General features: G+C 41.1%; 1 protein-coding gene across 5 annotated transcripts in view; it reads left to right on the forward strand.

Moving 5' to 3' along the window:
• Positions 1-19,429, forward strand: part of STARD13 (StAR related lipid transfer domain containing 13) — a 573,040-nt gene that overhangs the window by 451,876 nt on the left and 101,735 nt on the right. The window contains exon 1 of one of the 5 annotated variants that reach the window (XM_033235514.1): positions 16,170-16,396. The exons of the other annotated variants lie outside the window; for them this stretch is intronic. The gene's annotated coding sequence lies outside the window, so the exon portion shown is untranslated. Of the gene's footprint in view, positions 1-16,169; positions 16,397-19,429 lie in introns of those variants that run through there. 5 annotated transcript variants of the gene reach the window in all.

Raw genomic sequence — 19,429 nt, forward strand, 5'->3', positions numbered from 1 at the left:
AGAAATGGACAAACACATGAGGCACCTGGAGAAGTCAAATTCATTGAGACACCAAGTCCAATAGTGGGTGCCAGGGGCTGACGAATGGGGAAAGGGGGAGTTGTTGTTCAGTGGATACAGAGTTTCAGTTTTCCAAAATGAAAAAGTTCTGGAGATTGGTTGCATAAGGAAGTGAATATACTTAATGCTACTGAAATGTACACTTAAAAATTATTAACTTGGTAAAATTTTTGTTAGGTTTATTTCAGCACAATTTTTTTTTTTTGAGTTGATGACAAGTGTTTTCATGTCAGTAGTCCATCTGCTATTGAATACTCTTCCAGGGTTTATCTATATGGATATGGGGGAAAGTTAACTATTGTAATGAATGTGACGACTATTGTGAACTCCTCTAACTGCTCCAAGGATTTCAATAAATCTCTCACCTGTTCTTGCAGTTCTCTGTAACTTTGTATCCCTTTATTCATTTTATAGAAGGCGAACATTTTCTGTTCATATGAAAATGGTATTCTTTTGTTGTTCTTAATTGTAGGAACAATTAATGACATAGTGTAATCCATTAGAATCAGAACCTGGATGACTTTCAGTCATCTGTTTTCTAGAGATAAAAAATATTAAATGCAGTCTTATTTATTATTATTATTTTTATTTTTATTTTTTTTGAGATGGAACCTTGCTCTGTCGCCCAGGCTGGAGTGCAGTGACACAATCTCGACTCACTGCAACCTCCGCCTCCTGGGTTCAAGCAATTCTTCTGCCTCAGCCTCCCAAGTAGCTGGGACTAGAGGCGCCCACCACCACACCTGGCTAATTTTTTGTATTTTTAGTAGAGACGAGGTTTCACTATGTTGGCTAGGCTTATCTCGAACTCCTGACCTCGTGATCCGCCTGCCTTGGCCTCCCAAAGTGCTGGGATTATAGGCGTGAGCCACCATGCCTGGCCTAAATGCAGTCATTTTTATAAGGGATCATCTTTACCCTTATAGCTAATACTCATTGTCTACAACTAGCTGATACTTATGCTCTAAAATCTAAAATAATAAATAGAGTTTTATTCCATACATTTCAGATAAATGTGTTTCATGGTTTCATGACCCTGAGGAAATTCGTTCACTTATTATTTTGTAAAGTTTGCTAGCCATTCAGTTTGCTGTATCGGCTAGTTTTCACGTGTGTTCGCCAGTTGTATGATTCAGGTGTTTTACATTTGAATGCCTATTCTGTGTCAGCAGTGTTCTAGCCACTGAAGATATATCAGTGTTCAAAACAGAAAAACATCCCTGCCTCATCAAGTTTTTAATCCGGGAAAAGACATGCATTAAAGCCAAAAAGTGAGCAACCAGTGTGAAGGTGAAATGTGCTTTGGAAGAAAAAAATTAAAGCAGGAAGTGGCATCTGATTGTAACTTGTTGATAAGGTGCTTTGGGAATATCATGGAAAAGCAGTTCCTCTGCCCATCAATATTTTAGTCTGGAAGCTGCAGTTGTCTATTTTTATACTTTTCTTCTCTTTTCTTCTTTCTTTCTTTTTTCTTTTTTTTTTTTTTTGTTGTTTGTTTGTTTGTTTTTAGAGACAGGATCTTGCTTTGTAACCCATGGTGGAGTACAGTGGCATGATCATAGCTCACTGCAACCTCAAACTCCTGGGCTCAAGATCCTCCTGCCTCAGCCTCCCAAGTAGCTAGGACTACAGGCATGCACCACCATGCCCAGGGGTCTTGCTCTGTTGTCCGTGCTGGACTCAAACTCCTGGCCTCAAGTGATCCTCCCACCTTTGCATCCCAAAGTGTTAGATGACAAGTGTAAGCCACTGCACCTGACCTATTTTTATACTTGTTTCATTTTGCACTGGAATCCACAAATCATGTCCTGCATTGGGGAGCAGGATAAGAGTCAGCTGGAGCTCGGGAGGCCGAGACGGGCGGATCACGAGGTCGGGAGATCGAGACCATCCTGGCTAACACGGTGAAACCCCATCTCTACTTAAAAATACAGAAAACTAGCCGGGCGACGAGGCGGGCGCCTGTAGTCCCAGCTACTTGGGAGGCTGAGGCAGGAGAATGGCGTGAACCCAGGGGGCGGAGCTTGCAGTGAGCTGGGACCCGGCCACTGCACTCCAGCCTGGGTGGCAGAGCGAGACTCCGTCTCAAAAAAAAAAAAAAAAAAAGAGTCAGCTGGAGCTCTAAGGAGGAGTTGAGATGGCCAAGCAGAGGAGCAGGAAGAAGGGTTCCCTCAGGATCAGCAGGAACCCAACTCAAAGGGAAGAGGGGAACACACATCAAAGAAAGACGGGTGTCTTTGCAGTACTTTTCCCTACTCTGCAGTCATGCCCTGGAACTGTGGCATATACTGCATGGTGACCATCTCCCTCACTCACTCCATGGAAAGTTGCTTTTATTTATTTATTCTGAGATTTATCCACCCCTTAGCATCTTACATGGTACTCTGTAATTGTATTTCACAATAGATGTAGTAAACATGATTGTTACATTTTTAAAATTAATAAGAGAAGATACCCTGTAGATTTCCAGGGCCCTTATTTGTCGAGTCATCCAAGTTCTAGATTTAGCTGTAGGTTCTCCTTTAGAAGAAATAATATTACAGGTATTCTCGTTTTTTTTCAGCGTCATGTTGTTCAGCATAACCAAGCATAGAACAATGTGACCTAATTCCTATTTATCACAAGGTGTTCCCTGTCTTTTTAATATCAAAATCTTAATGCTGAGTTTCACGAATATATAAACTACTATCTGTTCTTCACAGACAACTGAATGAAAGATATGTTACAATAATGCCATCTTGAATTTATATAGTACTCCTGCTGTGTTAAGTATGGCAGCATTTCTTATAATGTTTTATTTAACAAAGAGGTTGAACAGGTTCCTAAGAGTCAGACAAATGAAGAGAAATAGGCATTTTGATGTAGGAATAGTGTGGGCTTTGGAATTACATGCTTTGGAGTGAGAACTAGATTTGAATACTGTCGTACCAGACCCCTATTCACTTCTGTAGAGATGGCACCAGGTTCAAGAGGCTGAAGGAGAGACAGCAAATGAGACATAGGGTTTCTTGAGGGGAACTTACATACAGAGCGTTCCAGTGGTGGCAGGCTGGACAGGAGAACTGAGACCTCTTCAGAAAGCATGCAGTTTATGTAGCATTTTCACTTACCCTTCACCTGGAAACCTTTACTTAACCCAAAACAAAGGGCCTGACTCCCCAGGACAGCCCACATTCCATGGGACAGGCCATGGGCTCAGATGTTCCTCATAGATAAAGAATGAATCTCTGGTTGGCCACTCCTGGATTCCTTAGCTTAGAACTCTGAACACACATTCCTGTTAGACCATAGGGTAATTCTCAGGGTGTTGCTCCAGTTAAGCTGTTGCCGTCAGGTATGTCTGCCATACAGTAAAAAGTTGGCTACTTCTGTGTAGCTTTTGACACCGCTAAAATCTATGAGCTTTAGTTTCCTCCTCTGTAAAGTGGAATAAAATGAGATGTGTGTGAATTTGCGTGTGTGTGTGTGTGTGCGTGTGCAATATAGTCTGCTCCAAGCTTTGCCATTAAGTAGACACTCAGTAAATATTAATTTCCCTTGTCTTTCTCTTTTAAAATAAATCACTTGCCTGATTTACCTGTCCTGCTAGACTGAGGGCTTCCTGTTGGAAAGAACTGTGCTTTGTTTATCCTTGCCCCAGCAGAGACCCTGGGCTTGTAATTTTTTCAGTAAAGCTGCATTTAAAAACAAATGTAAGCTTAACTTTTAAAATATTTTTCATGCAGGTGTTTATTTCGGCTTGGTACATTCTTCCCGGAAGGGGCATCACTCTCCTCCCTCACTCTCTTGGAGGTTTTATCTGGAATCTTCTTGTTTTGAAGGGACTTTCTGATGCCAGCCCAGTGAGTTCATGCAGCACTAAGTGGAGAAGGCCAGGCCGCACGGTCCTCCTTGACCTGAGAGGATCTGAGGCCCCCTTCCTCTATGTGCTTGCACCACACGTGCAGTCATACATCGCGGCAGCCACTCTGGCTTCTTGCCCATAAAATAAATGCTCTCAGTCTGACATCGCTCAGCCTGACAAGAGGCATATTTGATAGGAGCAGGTTTGATAGAGAGGGTTTTGAAGAGGCCAAGGCAGGAAGTGCTCACACCATGGAGTCACAAGGGTGGGGCAGCCTCCTCACTCCTCCCCAAGTGACATGTCAGTACTTAGTTGGCACATGCCATCAAAAACAATGAGCTGAAAGAGTAGAAATGTCTTTCAAATTTCATGTCCTGTGGGCTCTGATAGGTGTCATATGGTGTCATGCCAGACCCCTATTGACTCCAGTAGGGATAGTACCATGTCCAGAGGCCGAAGAAGAGACCTGGAGCCAGCCAATGAGACATAGGGTTTATTGGGGGGACTTACATCTGGGGCAGTCCAGTGATAGCAGACTACACAGGAAGACCACTACTGTTTATAAAAAGCATGCAGTTTATATAGCATTTTTACTTAGCACCCTCCACCTAGCAACCTCCATTTAACCCAAAACCAAGGGCCTTGATTCCTTGTATGGCCTGTGTTCCAAGGGATGGGCCAGGGATTTGAATGACCCTCATGGATAAGAAGGGAAACTCCAGGTTGGCCACTCTCGAATTCCTTAGTTTGGGACTCCAAACACACATTCTTCGTAGACCATAGGGTCATTCTCAGGACGTGCTTCAGTTATGGTGGTCAGGTGCCTCTCCTATACATATGGTCAAATACTACCAACCATATATTTATTTAAATTTTTTATTGCCATAGGTTTTTGGAGAACAGGCAGTGTTTGGTTACATGAGTAAGTTCTTTAGTGGTGATTTGGCAGATTTTGGTGCACCCATCACCCTAGCAGTATACACTAAACCCAGTTTGCAGTCTTTTATTCCTCTCCTCCTTCCCACCCTTTTCCCCTGAGTCCCCAAAGTCCATTGTGTCATTCTTATGCCTTTGCATCCTCATAGCTTAGCTCCCACTTATGAGTAAGAATATATGATGTTTGGTTTTCCGTTCCTGAGTTATTCACTTAGAATGATAGTCTCCAGTACCACCCAGGTTGCTGTGAATGCCATTAATTCATTCCTTTTATGGATGAGTATATATACAGAGAGAGAGACGAGTATATATATCTCTCATAGTTTCTTTATCGACTCATTGATTGATGGGCATTTGGGCTGGTTCCACATTTTTGCAATTGTGAATTATGCTGCTATAAACATGCATGCAAGTATCTTTTTCATGTAACGACTTCTTTTCCTCTGGGTAGATACCCAGTAGTGGGATAGCTGGATCAAATGGTAGTTCTACTTTGGTTCTTTAGGGACTCTCCACACTGTTTTCCATAATGGTTGTACTAGTTTACATTCCCACCGGTAGTATAGAAGTATTCCCTTTTCATCGCATCCACTCCAACATCTATTTTTTTTTTTTTTAATTTGGCTATTCTTGCAAGAGTAAGGTGGAATCACGTTGTGGTTTTGATTTGCATTCCTCGATCATTAGTGATGTTGAGCACTTTTTAATATCTTTGTTGGCCATTTGTGTATCTTCTTTTGAGAATTGTTTATTCATGTCTATAGCCCACTTTTTGGTGGGATTGTTTATTTTTTCTCGCTAATTTGTTTGAGTTTGTTGTAGATTCTGGATATTAGCCCTTTGTCAGATGTATAGATTTTGAAGATTTTCTTCCACTCTGATACCAACCATGTTTTTTATCACAAAAACTTCCTGTTCTAGCTATGGTTTTAGAATGGCCTGTACTCAAATACTTTAGGGAAATGATACTCTGCCTTCCTTTTAAGATACCTAGAAAATGAGATTTCTCTGCTTGTTCTAGTCCCCACTCCAGTAACTTAAATCACATTTAAGCCATGAGGCAGCCACATCTCCAGGTGATAGAAGTGACCTTAAATGTGATGAGCATTATTATGTCCAAGCATCCTGGATCCAAACTCTGAACTACATCATAATCAAAAGAACAGAGTAAAAAAGTTTTTAGCGTAAAAAATAAGTCATTTGCTATATTACAAAGTGAAAGAATGCTTATAGGTTATGAGGGGATGCTGTTTGGAGAGTTGCCAGAGGTTGAAGTAGGAGATAGATCTTCACTGTTTTTGCTTTGTTTTGTAGAAGTAAAGCACTTGTTAGCCTTGTGGGGTTAAGACCAGCTGGGCAGAGCAGAGCCCAAGCTGTAAGCATGGGGACTTCAGCATGACTCCAACGAGGCAGAAACATGTCTGCAGATGAAACCTCAGGTCTTTTAAGGAAAAATCCTTATGTGAAAGCAAGATCCCACCAGTCAGAGACTAGCAGGCTCAGTGAGAGGTGCTCATCTCCCCCCACCCCGCAATACTTATTCTATTCCTGAATTTTCTGATGCCCTTACCTCTAAGCTGGGCAAAGCATTTTCTTGTTCTCTAAATAAATTCTTTTGCAAGGAGCAACAGTCTGTGTGTCTGAGGGGAAAAACGACAGTAGAACCTAATGCTTCCAAAGGACTTAAACAAGGTTCTGTTTCCCTGGAAACCAAATCCTTTCCTGCTGTTTGTACACATTTTTTTGTAGGAGCACCTGTGAAAGGAGATCAGTAGCATCTGAATCTCTTGTCATTGATGGTCCCCTTGAAACTCAGAGTGCCTGTGGTGTTTTGAAGCACATCCTGGTTGTTTTAAAAGCTCATACACTGCACAGCACTGGGAATATTTGGTTTTAGCTACCATTACAGGGAATGTGTGTGTATGTATGTGCGCATGTGTGTGTGTATCTGTGTGTGTGAGTTCGTAAGATGATGGAAAAGAAAATCTGGGATTTAGCAAAAGCTAAGGTCTTTAATAAGTTCTGAAGTCACTGAAGGGCTGTGGAGCTGGCAGATGCACTTATCACTCGGCGCGGATGTTCCTGCCTTTGGATTACTGGGAGCATTATAGTAGAGCAACTAATCTGTTGTGGCCAGTGCTGCTTGCCTGCGTTGATAAGTGTGATTAACAACTTTAAAAGTCAAATACGTTAGCAAATGCCTTATAGCTGCCAGGAATGTTGCGGCCACCCACGCGTTGCAGCAAGATGAGAAGTCTGTCTCAAGAGCTTAGGATTCCTAGACCTTTTAGATAAGTATGCCTCCAAGTTTGGTTTTTAAGTTTATTTCAACCCAATCAATTAAAGTTATTGTTAGAAAGCAGTCGGATATAAAACCAAAAAATGAAGAATGTGCTTTTTGTTTGTGAGGTTTAAAGAGATGACGTTCATTACACTTTCAGAATCCTCTTTAAGTCTGCTTTCTCCTTAAATTCCAAAGTGAACTTTAAAAGAGATGCTAGATTTTTAAAATATTTCATCGCACAGGCGTTTGTGGTGCTAACCCCGAATGAAAGTGAAAACTCTGGTGTATAGACGATTTGGGTGAGGCCGGGGGAGGTGAAGTAATCTTCAAAACAGTGTAAGAAATCCAGCTTAGAAAGCCATCAGCCTGGCTTGCCACGTGACCTGGGGCTTTGTGCTTAACCAAACTGCAGCTTCCTTTTTGATGCCCATTAACATCTTAATTAAAGCAGGCCCTGTGCTAAGTGTTATACCAAGGATTTCTGGATTTCTCTGCCCAGGATTAAAGCTGCCACCATTGAAAATTTAAAATACAGGGTTTGATATACAGGTCAAGGGTTAGTAGACAGTTGGGGTGAAAGAACAAGATAAACACAGAATTAGGGTAATCAATCCTGAAGAACAGCAGTGCCAGTTGCAAGAGGCAAATCCAATCTTGTCGTCTTGCCATGAGCACAATGCATGAAATTGGCTTGCCCCAGCAGGTAGTTTATGCTTTCTGCCTCACTGTTGACTTTCCCTGGTCTGCGGCTGGTGAATGCCAGAACTTCACATACTTTCTCTACCTCGAGAGAGCCAGAGTAGGTTCCATTCCTTGGCAACAGAAACAAAGAGCAGACTCTCTGGAACATCGACTTGTAGGCAAGATGCTGATGTGATGGAGATTTTGTTTATCCCTTATGTCCTTCTGAGCCTCTCTTGTGAACATAGTTAATTTTGTACCACATGATTTTGTTTTCTCTGTTTTCAATACGACTCCCCAATGCACGGTTGACTCTTTCCCGACAAGATATATTTTTCTCTCGCATTTCTCTCCCTCTCCTTTTGGGTAATATAAGCCAGAGTGTATAACTCTGGGAATTTTACAAATATTGAAATAGGAATCCTGTATGTGCAGTAAAATGTCCACAGAGATAAGGCATTGCTGACATTTTCAAACTGTACCTGATGGGGAATGAAATTCTTAGCATTGGAATTTTATGTACCCAGCTGGCATTACTCTTACAGTTCATTGTCAGAGCCCTCATGTCACAGATGTGCTGTCTGATTTTTCTTATGGATTCTTTTTGGATAAAGGAAGTTCAAAAAATCAGGGTCAATAACTCAACTAGCAAGCACATTGCCTTGATCTAAAAACATGATGATTTGACAGAACTTTCCTTTTTAATCAATACTTGCAAACAAAAAGGTGAAAATGTGTCATTTTATAAGGAAAGATAACTTTTTTCTCAGAAAAAGAAAGGCAATTTAATAATAGCAGAAATTAGAGGACAGATTGTCATACCTGTTTAGGAATGTAAAATTCTGGAAAGGGATTTGTGAAAAGATTGTTTTTCAAACACACTATAAACATGAGTGAGTTTGGTTCTCCATATTACCTGAAAGGCTTGCAAGTGAAATTGAGTTGGAGGCATATGTAGTAGCCTGAGAACCTAAGAACTGCAAGTTGTGACTTGAAAATAGGCTCCATGACCCTAGAGAATGGAAAGTCCCAGAGTCCTCCTCATGCACATCTGCATCTGCCCGCATCTGCCTGCAGGACCCCTGAGGATTAATACATGTTGCTACTCATGTAGGCTCTAGGTGCCTGTGTGCCCAAGCTACTCAGTGTCCAAATCTGAAAGGTTGACGTTTCTATTGCTGTAAATAAGAATAATTCAACAGTAGAAAGTGGCTTTATTTTCTGCTTAAAATGGGAGTAGAAAACAAGGCAGGCATGCTCCAGATACCTGTGCACATGGCTAAAGGAACAGTTGGTCACGAAGTAAGAGACTTAAATTCTACTTAATAAATGTTTTCATTTATGAGTTTGTGTGGGTTCACTCACCCATCTTTTCTACCACACTGCTTGGGAGGTAAAGCTACTAGAGAGGTACAGAGGGACAAATCTGTGAGCTTCAGGGGGACAGGGGGACAGCCACCCAAAAAGGCATGCTTCTGACAGTATTCTGGAGTGGTGCTGGTTCCTTGGTCTGGTCCGCTGAAACCATACTTTTGACTACAATAGTCACTGGGGTTCCACTGAGCTAATCTGTTGTTAGCTCTCTTTTTTGTCTATTTGAAAATCTCCAAGACATATTGTTCAATGAACAGAGTAAGTCTGAGAATAATACATATATTATGATTCTGTTTCAGTGAAAAACAATTCTTATGGGTGTATAACATGGATATATATGTACAAGTATATATAGACATATGTGTATCTTTTACATACATAAGATATGTGTATGAATATGTGGTACACACACACACACACACACACACAGAGTCAGCTCTCTCTATCCATGGGTTCCAAATCTGTAGATTCAACCGTGAACTGAAAATATGTATTTTAAAAATTGCATCTATATTGAACATGTACAGACTTTTTTCCTTGTCATCATTCCCTCAACAATACACAGTAGAACAACTGGGTACATAGCATTTACGTGTTGTGCTCGGTATTATAAGTAATTTAGTGATGATTTAAGGTATACAGGAGGATGTATGTAGGTTAAATGCAAGCACTATCCCACTTTGTATCAGGGACTTGAGAATCTGTGGATTTTGATATCTGTGGGGACCCTGAACCAATCCCCCTGGTGTCTGACATCACCGATATCAAAACCCCCATGTATAACAAGTGTGTTATATATGCATAACAAGTTTGGAAGGGTACACACCAAATTGTTAATAGTGACTACTTCCAAGGAGGCAAGTGAAATTAGAAGTTGGGAATAAAAATGGGCTTTTACTTTTTTAGGCTATGCTTCTGCATTGTTTAAATATTTTCAATGAGCATCATTTGATATCATTAAAATATTTTAAGAAGATATTTTAAATAATATTTTTATTTTAATATCTTTCATGTTTTATGTAATATTTCATTTTAAAATACTTTTTTAAATAATGTATTAAAGACTTTTTTATTAGCTACTAGAGTGTGTTAGATATTCTTTGATTTCTCTTGATTTCACTTGATTTCACTTTGTGAAGATAAAAGTAATTTACTAAAAACGAATGATCCTGTCCTATACAGTAACTATATTTTCATATTTATAATGATATTCATAGCATAATGCAAATAATGTATAGTACATTTCCAGTGGGTTTTTATTTTCTCATTCCTTTAGGTCAAGAAATTGGTGAATTTGTTAGTATCCAAGATCTAAACCAAAATATATGACCAAAAGAAACATACTCGTTCTGGGTAAACAAACTTTGGAACTCTTAACTGATTTTCTTAAATGTCCTCTGGGTTCCATGCCCCATATTGTCTTTATTAGTGAACTAAAGGGATCAAATTAGCCATGCACTACTCTTAGTTTCTTTTTGGCAGATAATGGTAGCTAAAGAAAAAGTTTTAAGGCAAAAGAAGATAAGCAAAACCTCACAATAAAATCATATTGATTACCAAATATAGGCTCAAATTCTATCTGATCTCCAAATGTCATTTAACAAGCAAACATATTAAAATACATATTTTCAATTCACGGTTGAATCTATAGATTTGGAACCCATGGATAGAGAGAGGTGTGTGTGTGTGTGTGTGTGTGTGTGTGTGCAGTCTTGAGGAAGTCTTAGCTCTTCACTTTCCCTTCAGATGCTTCAACCACGGTTGTATCTTACTTGAAAGGTTCACCTGAGGCTTGAGGCAAACATGGGGATTGGAAAGGCAGACTCTGTTGCCCCTGCAGGCAGCATGGGGCAAACAGAGCCCTCCAGAGCTTGTGGCTGGACGTGGGGTCACTTAGGGATTTAGACTAGGGCGTTATCACCAGAGAAACAGGTAAAGGTTTTCCTGGATTTTTACACTGAAATACTTTTAGCCAGTTAAGGTATTCTCAAATACCTTAATTCCACCAAGCACACTAGTCAACGGTCACAATTCCCACCAATTGAAACCCATTTCTGACATTCCAAATGCTAACTGGAGGCTGTTGGTGGAGAAATGGCAACAACAGGACTTGAAACGGCCGATTCTGATGTGGAGGTGCCCTCTTTAGAATGCCAGCTACACTGTTGGTCTCCCAGATTTTGAATGGTTGATTAGATGCTAGCAGCATCTGCGGGATAGTTTAACCTAAGTGTTAAATAACACACACGATATCGCACCCTATTTGCTCAAGTATTTCAAATTGCAGGCATTAATACAATTAGCAGTTCTTACAGAAAATTCTCAATTTCTTGATTTGTGGTTAATCAAAGTCAATCTTTTAAGTGTAGTCATAATCACCTATATTTTAAATCACCTGTATTTTATTCCATTCTAACTAAGGAATGATAGCATGTATTGAATGCTTATGCTAAGCTCTGTGGCAAGCATTTTGCGTACATTCGCGCACTAAATCTGTACAACAATCCTAAGATGTGTACCCTTATTACCTATTCAACAATGAGAGACTGCAAGCAACTTGTTCAAATTCACACAGTTTGTACCATCAGAGCCAAGATTAGAATTCAGGCATTTGGGACATTAAGTGCAGTTTTTTTATTGGACTCGAAAGGGAGCACACTCTTATCCATGAAGTCATACTGCCCTCACTGGCTGTGAAATACTGTGCTCTTCATTAACTCGTGCGGGAATTTGCAAATTGTCTGCAACCTGTTACTTTGTAAGGCCTCCTCCCTTGATGTGCAGTAAGTTCTGCTTGCTCAGTGTGCTCAGTGTGCTCTCCTCTCTGCAGAGCTGATGTTTAACAGTCAGACCTGGCTGTTTGCAAAAAAGAAAACAAACTCCCCAAGGAGCCATATTCATTGCCTCTAGGATCCTTCCTACTTTGTCCCTTCAAAAGCCACTGTGGGCGTTTGCTGTTGAAGCTGCACACCCACTCTGTGCGTGAAGCTGGACTCTGTGTTGTTTTTGTTTTTGTTTTTATTTTTTGTTTTTTGTTTTTTTGACAGGATCTTGCTCTATCACTGGGCTGGAGTGCAGTGGCATGATCACAGCTCACTGCAGCCTCCACCTCCTAGGCTCAAGTGATCCTCCCACCTCAGCCTCCCCAATAGCTAAAACTCCAGGTGCATGCCGCCACGCCTGGCTAATTTTTAATTTTTTTTGTAGAGACAGGGTGTCTCTGTGTTGCCTAGGCTGGTCTTGAACTCCTGGGCTCAAGTGATCCTCCCACCTCGGGCTCCCAAAGTGCTGGGAGTACAGGCGTGAGCCACTGTGGTTGGTCTTGGACTCCGCCTCTTGTATATGGTCATTTAAGATGTCCTGTCATTGAAAAGAAAGGGAATGATGATTGAAATATCGGTCCCTCACTGAAGGATGGCATGACTGAGGACCAGCAGATCTGTCCTAATGATTGTTGCTGTGCTCAGCTTATGAACTTGTACTGCACTTACACCTGGATATTACTTGGAACGGTTAATTGGCTTCGTAGGCCCTGGAATTTGGGGGGAAAAAAAAGAGAGAGAGAGAGAGAGAGAGAGAGAGAAGACTCAGACATCATGCTTTTTGCTTTGCCATCTGCTATAATTCTTAAAGGCATTTTTAGGTCCCCAATCTGGGTAGTGCTGCTGTTTGTTCCCTTCCAACGCTGATAGGCTCAGGCACACAGGTTCTGGGCTTTTGATTATGAAATTGATCAAGGGTGGATGAGGGAGATTTCTGGCACCTTCGAGTCACTGGTTGTGGCCAGAGAGACCATATACATTTGAGTAGGTTGTACACTGCACAGCTCTAGGTTGTCCTGGTTCTGGAGAACGCAGGTGCCAATATGGGGGTACCACACAAGTCCTGAGGTCCCCACCCAAGCTCATTCGACTCCCCAATATTTTCCTTCCTTTGCCATAAATTGAATCCGTGTCTGAAACTTCTCTTCTAGACATGCTTCCTGACCACTAGCAATCTGGTGCCTATCACCCACATGCTACAACAGTTGTCTTGTACCTGTGTATGTATTTTAAATGGCTGCAAAAATATTTCACTATGTGGCTGTACCATCATTTATTTGTCAGTTCCCTATTGGTGAGCACTGAGGTAATCTGCAGTCTTTTACAATGACAAATGCTGAAATTAAAACTTGAATATGTGTGTACACCTGTCTGCAAATACCTCCAGGAAAAATTCCTCAAGATGGGATTTCCTAAGACATACCTCCCTCGAGTGGTATGTCTTTCTAGTTGCCTCTAGCACTCTTCCTGTTTTTAACCCTGTCCTCCTAGTTCAGCCTTCATGACCTCTTGCTGAAATCATTGCCATAGCCTCTTGAGTGGAGCCATCTGCCTACGCTTCCCTTTAGAATCCATCCTTAACACGGTTTCTAGATCTCACTGCTCAGGTGTTACACCTGTGCTCTAAAACCCCCAAGGGTTCACAATTGCTGCCTGAGCTGGTATGAACTCGCTATACCCTCTCCCAGCATCCAAGGCCATCCCATATGTGGTTCCGCCCCATCTTTGGTGACTCATTTGCTTGATTTCCCCCACGTGTTGCCTGTGCTTCAGCAGTACCAGAAGGCTCCTGAGTCCCCGAGCTTGCCTTGCCTCCTGTTTCTTTGGGTGCCTTAGAGCTCACTCCCTACTTGGAAGTGTCCTTCTCTCGCCAGGGTCCTCCCTCGTCTCTGCCTGTGTACCCTCATGCTACCACTTCGTCCTGTTTTCTAGATTCTCCCACTCCCACTCCGCAACCTAGACTCCTTCCACATGTCCCTGTCCTCATATCCTGCTTTTGGTTATAATTTCATATCATGTACCCTTGCAGACCACCTGCTCAGAGACAGCTGGCAGCATGCATCCTCTGAAGTGGCTAGCACAGAATGTCTTGCACATTTTAGGAGGTTTTTTTTTTTTTAAGGATTTATTAGATAAGATCTTTGCAGTTGACAAATTCTCTTACCCAAAATTGGCATAATCCTTTAACTTGGGGAGAAGAGATCACACACATGAAACTATTATGAAAGTAGTGAATTTCCCAATATATTTAGTCAAGAGCACACAAGCTCATTGGCAGTGAGATTCCAGGAAGGGCAGGAGCAGGAGCAGCCCGTATCATCTGCCTTTCCTGGGCATGCAGGGTCACAGATGCCTGTCACACAGTCTGCATCGAGCAGGGCCTGCTGGATTGGAAAGCTGACTTCTGACCAGCTACAGCAAGCAAGGACTTGCAACACCATGTGGGAAGAATTTGCCCTAACAATCCATGTGCTTTCATTAAAGGGATGTTTACAAACATCCTGGTTCTTGACTCAAGTTCGTTGTCACAGAATGACGTTCTCATGGAGGAAGTGGGAAAGGGGTGGAATTGGGGGGATGAGCGTAGAAAACTGGATGAAATCAGAGGACCCTGAACAAAATCTCTCATGTCACTTTTCAGTGACTCAGAAAGCCTCTCTCCCTACAAATCCCTACAAGGTTGAGACACGCAGGCACACTCAACCTTGAAGTATCTGATTTTACAACTTCAAACTCAGGCTTCTCACAATACTCTACATTCCATCTCTTAGAGTGAGTACCTCTTATCTAGTTCAAGGTCTCATTCATTCTCTTATTTGACAGACACCAATTGTGTGTGTTCTTGCCTATAAGGAGCTCACTGACTAATGGCAGATGCCAATTCTAGGGTTCTACTGAGTGAGAGTGGAAGGAGAACTAAGGTATCAAATTTTTACTACTCAGCCCCACTCTGCCCTATGCTTACTTTGTATTCTCCCTCACTGTGGAGCTCAAACATTTAAAATCTGAGTGACTGTTATCCTCAGCATGCACTGTATACTCTGCACCTTATTCCTGGAATCCTTTTATCTTTGGCTGTCCTTATCACAGGCAGTGGTAGTTTGGTATCATCCTCTGCCAGATTAAACATATATATTTATTTAATATTCTCTCTGTTGTTGAAAAGAACAATGCGAATGTTGCATAATAACAACAAAGTTCTTTATCATCTTCATTTGATCTGCTGTCATCTGTGGGGTCTCCAGAGCATACTCTGTGCCTTTCATGTTCGTGGACACTGTCGAGAAATAAAACTGAGACTCGAATCCAGATCCTCTGACTCTGAATCCTAGTACAGTATTCCAATATTTAGCCTTAGTTTAGGAACATTCACTTTCTCTATTCATAGTAAACGTGTGGCGTCCACTCACTGATAAGGTGGGATTACCACTGAGCGTGCAGAATACGAAAGTCTACGGTGCATTGTTTGTCGTGCTCACTTATAGAGCAGACTGATTGTTCCACAGTCACCTGTTCAACCCCACTTGGTAGCAGTTAACCCAGACAAGCAATCGCCTCTCATCTGGAACCTGAAGTGCATCCCATGCATTCTCCTGATTCACCAAGTTCATTGGCAATGTAAATACCAGCAAATCCTGTTGCCAGCTGAGGGTGTAATGTCATCCGTAATGTCATCCGAATGTGAAGGATGACCTGAGTTTTTTAAGGCTACAAAATTAAATGTGCGCTAATTTTGTTATGTCCTATTTTGGCATTTTCTCCTTTTCCGTTTTCTCCTTGCAATTGGTTTACACAATTTTAACAGATTAAAAATTATTTAGTCCTGTGTGTGTGTGTGTGTGTGTGTTTCAGTCATGGGCATCTTCTTTCGAGTCTTATTAGGCATGGAAAAACCTAAGCTTGGTTTAAAACACTTGCTCCCTTCCTGTGAAGTTTTAGGCTAACTTAAAATGGGATGTGTTATATAAGGAAGGCACCTGACACTAGCGGTGGGGGTGCCTAGGAGAAGGAGCACCCCCCTTGGTTTGTGATAGACTGGCAGCATTTCCTCTGGTATGTGCCAGAGCAGCAGAGCCAGTTTTAAAAAGAGGATTTATAGGAAATCCAGCTGTGAGTTTTCATTTTTTTCTCTTAGAGCTGGAGGCGGGGCCAAAACCAACCTCAAACCAGGCACACCATTGATCAGGCTAGAATGATGTGGACCAGTCTCACAGACAACAGCCAAGCTCAGAGGAAATATTAGCTGGCAGAGATAACGAAGAGAAAACATTCGCTGACAGATGCACCATCTGTCAGTTTCTGAGGAGCAGTTTTCAAGAAAGCTGAAAATGAATTGAAGAAGAGAGGGGTTTTGTTTGAAAGGTACAGCAGAGCCTAAGGACAATTTTAAACAAAGTAAGTTTGTGTTCCATAGCAAAAGAGGTCGTGGTGGTGGGAAAGACAACAGTTACTTCCTATGTAGATTGTGAGTTTTGTCATTGATATAAAAAGTTTTCTTTGTAGTGGACTTGATATTTACAACATTCTCTTAACAAGAACTTGATTTAAAATTAAAAAGCAGTGACTGTCATTTTGGCTACTCACTCTAGAAACATTTGCAAGTTACAGTTAGATTTATTTTACGTTTATTTAATCTCAGAGAGAATTGTTTTATCTCGGACTACAGATATAGATAAGGCCTTCCTTCCTTCCTTCCTTCTTACTCTATTTATAACAATGGGCAAAATTACTTGTATCTTTCCTCAAAGGCAGTTTATTAAGAAAGTGACCCACCTTTCAGATTGACGAGGTTGGCAGTAAATACTTTGTATTAGGATGCTTAATTCCATGGGCTACGTTACTTAAATAGCTATGAATATGACCTGGACTTCCTACGAGCCTTCCAAATAATGTTACTGGTGTTGACATCATTTTTAAAGGAAGCTACTTCTGGATCTTCTGTAGTTTATCTTTCTCAAAAAGTCTGTTCCCCTCTTTCAGAACATAAGCTACCATATGAAACAATCCTGCTATTTATGTTTAATACATTTTCCAACGGCTTCATTTTCAAAGTTGGACTTGGGCTGTTCGTAATTGTATGTTACATCTAAGTGGTTTGCGTTCGATGTCATATGTCGCATGTTTTATTAGACCAGGATTTGTCTAATTCCAAGGGGCTCTAAAGCAGTGATTGAGAATCAGATTCTATGAGCGATAGCAGAAAGTTTTCAGGAGGCTCGCAGGAGCTCCTTTATTGGAAAAAGTCAGTTCTCTTACAATTTACACAGGCGGAAAGGGATTTATTTTGCATCTGCGTTAGCAGGCTGTCTAGTCCAAACCAGAAGTGGAAGCGCTGGCTGTAAACTCGCCAAAGTAGAAACCACTCAGTGTTATGGCCCAATATGGATGTCAGAGCTCTGGAGCATGTGTGGGAAAATGGCCACAGGCCAACGTCTGGAATCATTTATCTTCCGGTAGAGCCTAGAGGACAACTGTTTTATGCATTTTACAGAAATCCTTGCTGATTGATTTCATTTACATAGAGCTGGTGCAGAGACTAATGGTGAGGACAACTAAAAATGGGAGAGAAATATTGATCTATTTCTGCTTTTCCTGACATCCTGGTCTCATTAGTGTTCTTAGCACCTTTGAATGAGATTATGCCGTTACTGACAACCATATGGTTTCTACGGGGTTCTTTCCACGCGTCTCATAAGAAATGCCACATTTATGTCTTTTCTTATTGGGGAAATCAGAAACTGAAAGTTGAAGGTTTTGTCGTACTGTCTTTTCATTAGCTTAGCCTGTTTCCTACAGTCTGAATGTGAAAAAATGAGAGGAAGGAAATATCAGTAGACAGAGTTCTTTGTACACTCCGTGCAACCTATGTAGTCATTTAGAGATGTGTGCCTGATACTCTTTGTGCAATACTGGGACATACTGCTGTTGATGTGTAGCTTCATATCTGCCTGTGAAGGAATCATCCATGCCAACCAGTATGTTCTGCATGAGCTAAACTCACATGTGCTGACACATGCTGATATGTGACAAGGTAGCATCCGGACCTGTTTTTCTAACGTGTAAAAGAATTTTGCCAGCCTCTGACAGTACCCACGTCAGACCTTATGGAGACGTTTTTAATTGATTTCAAGGACCAAGGTAACAGTCAGAAGCCTTGGATTTCAGACACAACCTTTATGCTGCCTAATTTTGTGACCTTGAGGAAGATAATTAACCTTTTGATAAATCCATTTCACTGTTTACAAATATAGTGAATAATTATAGCCATTTTTGTCTCCCAGAGATATTTCAAATGTCAGTAAGACATTTATAATGCATCTTGTGCTATTAGCTTTTGGTACGTATGCCATTAATGAAATTGCCTCCACTCTCTTAGACAGAATTTCTACGTTACACTGAAAAAGCTAAAAACTTTAGCCTTTTAAAGTTAAAACAAAATTAAAACCAAAATTCTATAATCTTACGTAGTAGTACTTTTGTTTATTGGAGGCTGCTCTTGAAGGTATTTGCATCTATTTTTTTCTCTTTGTGGAATAGTTATTTGATTTTCTCATCAAGATTCTCAGCATTGTGTAAGACTAGTCATTTCCTCAAACAGGTTGAAGTTGTAAAAATCAGGCTAAAATTGGTGTGATGCTGCTTTGATGTAGTATGACTGAATATATATATTGTTTAAACTCCCTAATGTAAAGACAGTGGATAACAGTACGGATTAAGGTACATAATATTTTCTCACCTTTTATAGATACATAGGTATACTATAAAAATAAATATATGCTAATCTTCATATATATATACACACACATGCACTTCATCTTTCAAAATCATCCAGTAAAAGGGATAGCATAGCAGCATGTAAGATATTAAAAGACAGGAGCGATTAATGTGTTTTCATTTTAAATCCTTTTCAGTTTACATGATGAACATGATCTCAGCTTACTGTAGTGCAAGGGACATCAGAAGCCAGACCTGCAGTCTCAGCTGCCAGTACAGAGATTCTAAGGGCCACCACGCACCCTGTTCTGTGCACACAGGTGTGTGGTGGCCCCTAGAATCTCGAAGCGTGGCAGCCTTGGGAGTCATGCCATTCAACTGTGCTCTTCTGCTGCAGCGTGGGAATCAGAATGTGTGCCTTACCGCAGGAGGGGGAGGTTCATATGACATGATGCTCATGAAAACGCTTTGAAAACTTTCAGGCCATTTAAAGTCGCTAATTGAACTTCGACAACTTCTTTGTTCCTGGAATACTCCTTTCTTCCCTTTCTTAATAAATTCTGCCCATCATTCAAAGGCTTCCCTTAATCTTTTTTGATTTCCTCAAAGGTATGTTTCTTTGGAGCCCCCAGAGTCCCTCTCAGAAAGAAGAAGCTAGTGAATTTTGCCACCCATGTCCCTCCTGCCTCACCCACCAGATGACTTCACTATTAC

The sequence above is a fragment of the Trachypithecus francoisi genome, unplaced genomic scaffold (assembly GCF_009764315.1).
Source record: "Trachypithecus francoisi isolate TF-2019V2 unplaced genomic scaffold, Tfra_2.0 Contig01461, whole genome shotgun sequence".
NCBI lineage: Eukaryota > Metazoa > Chordata > Mammalia > Primates > Cercopithecidae > Trachypithecus > Trachypithecus francoisi.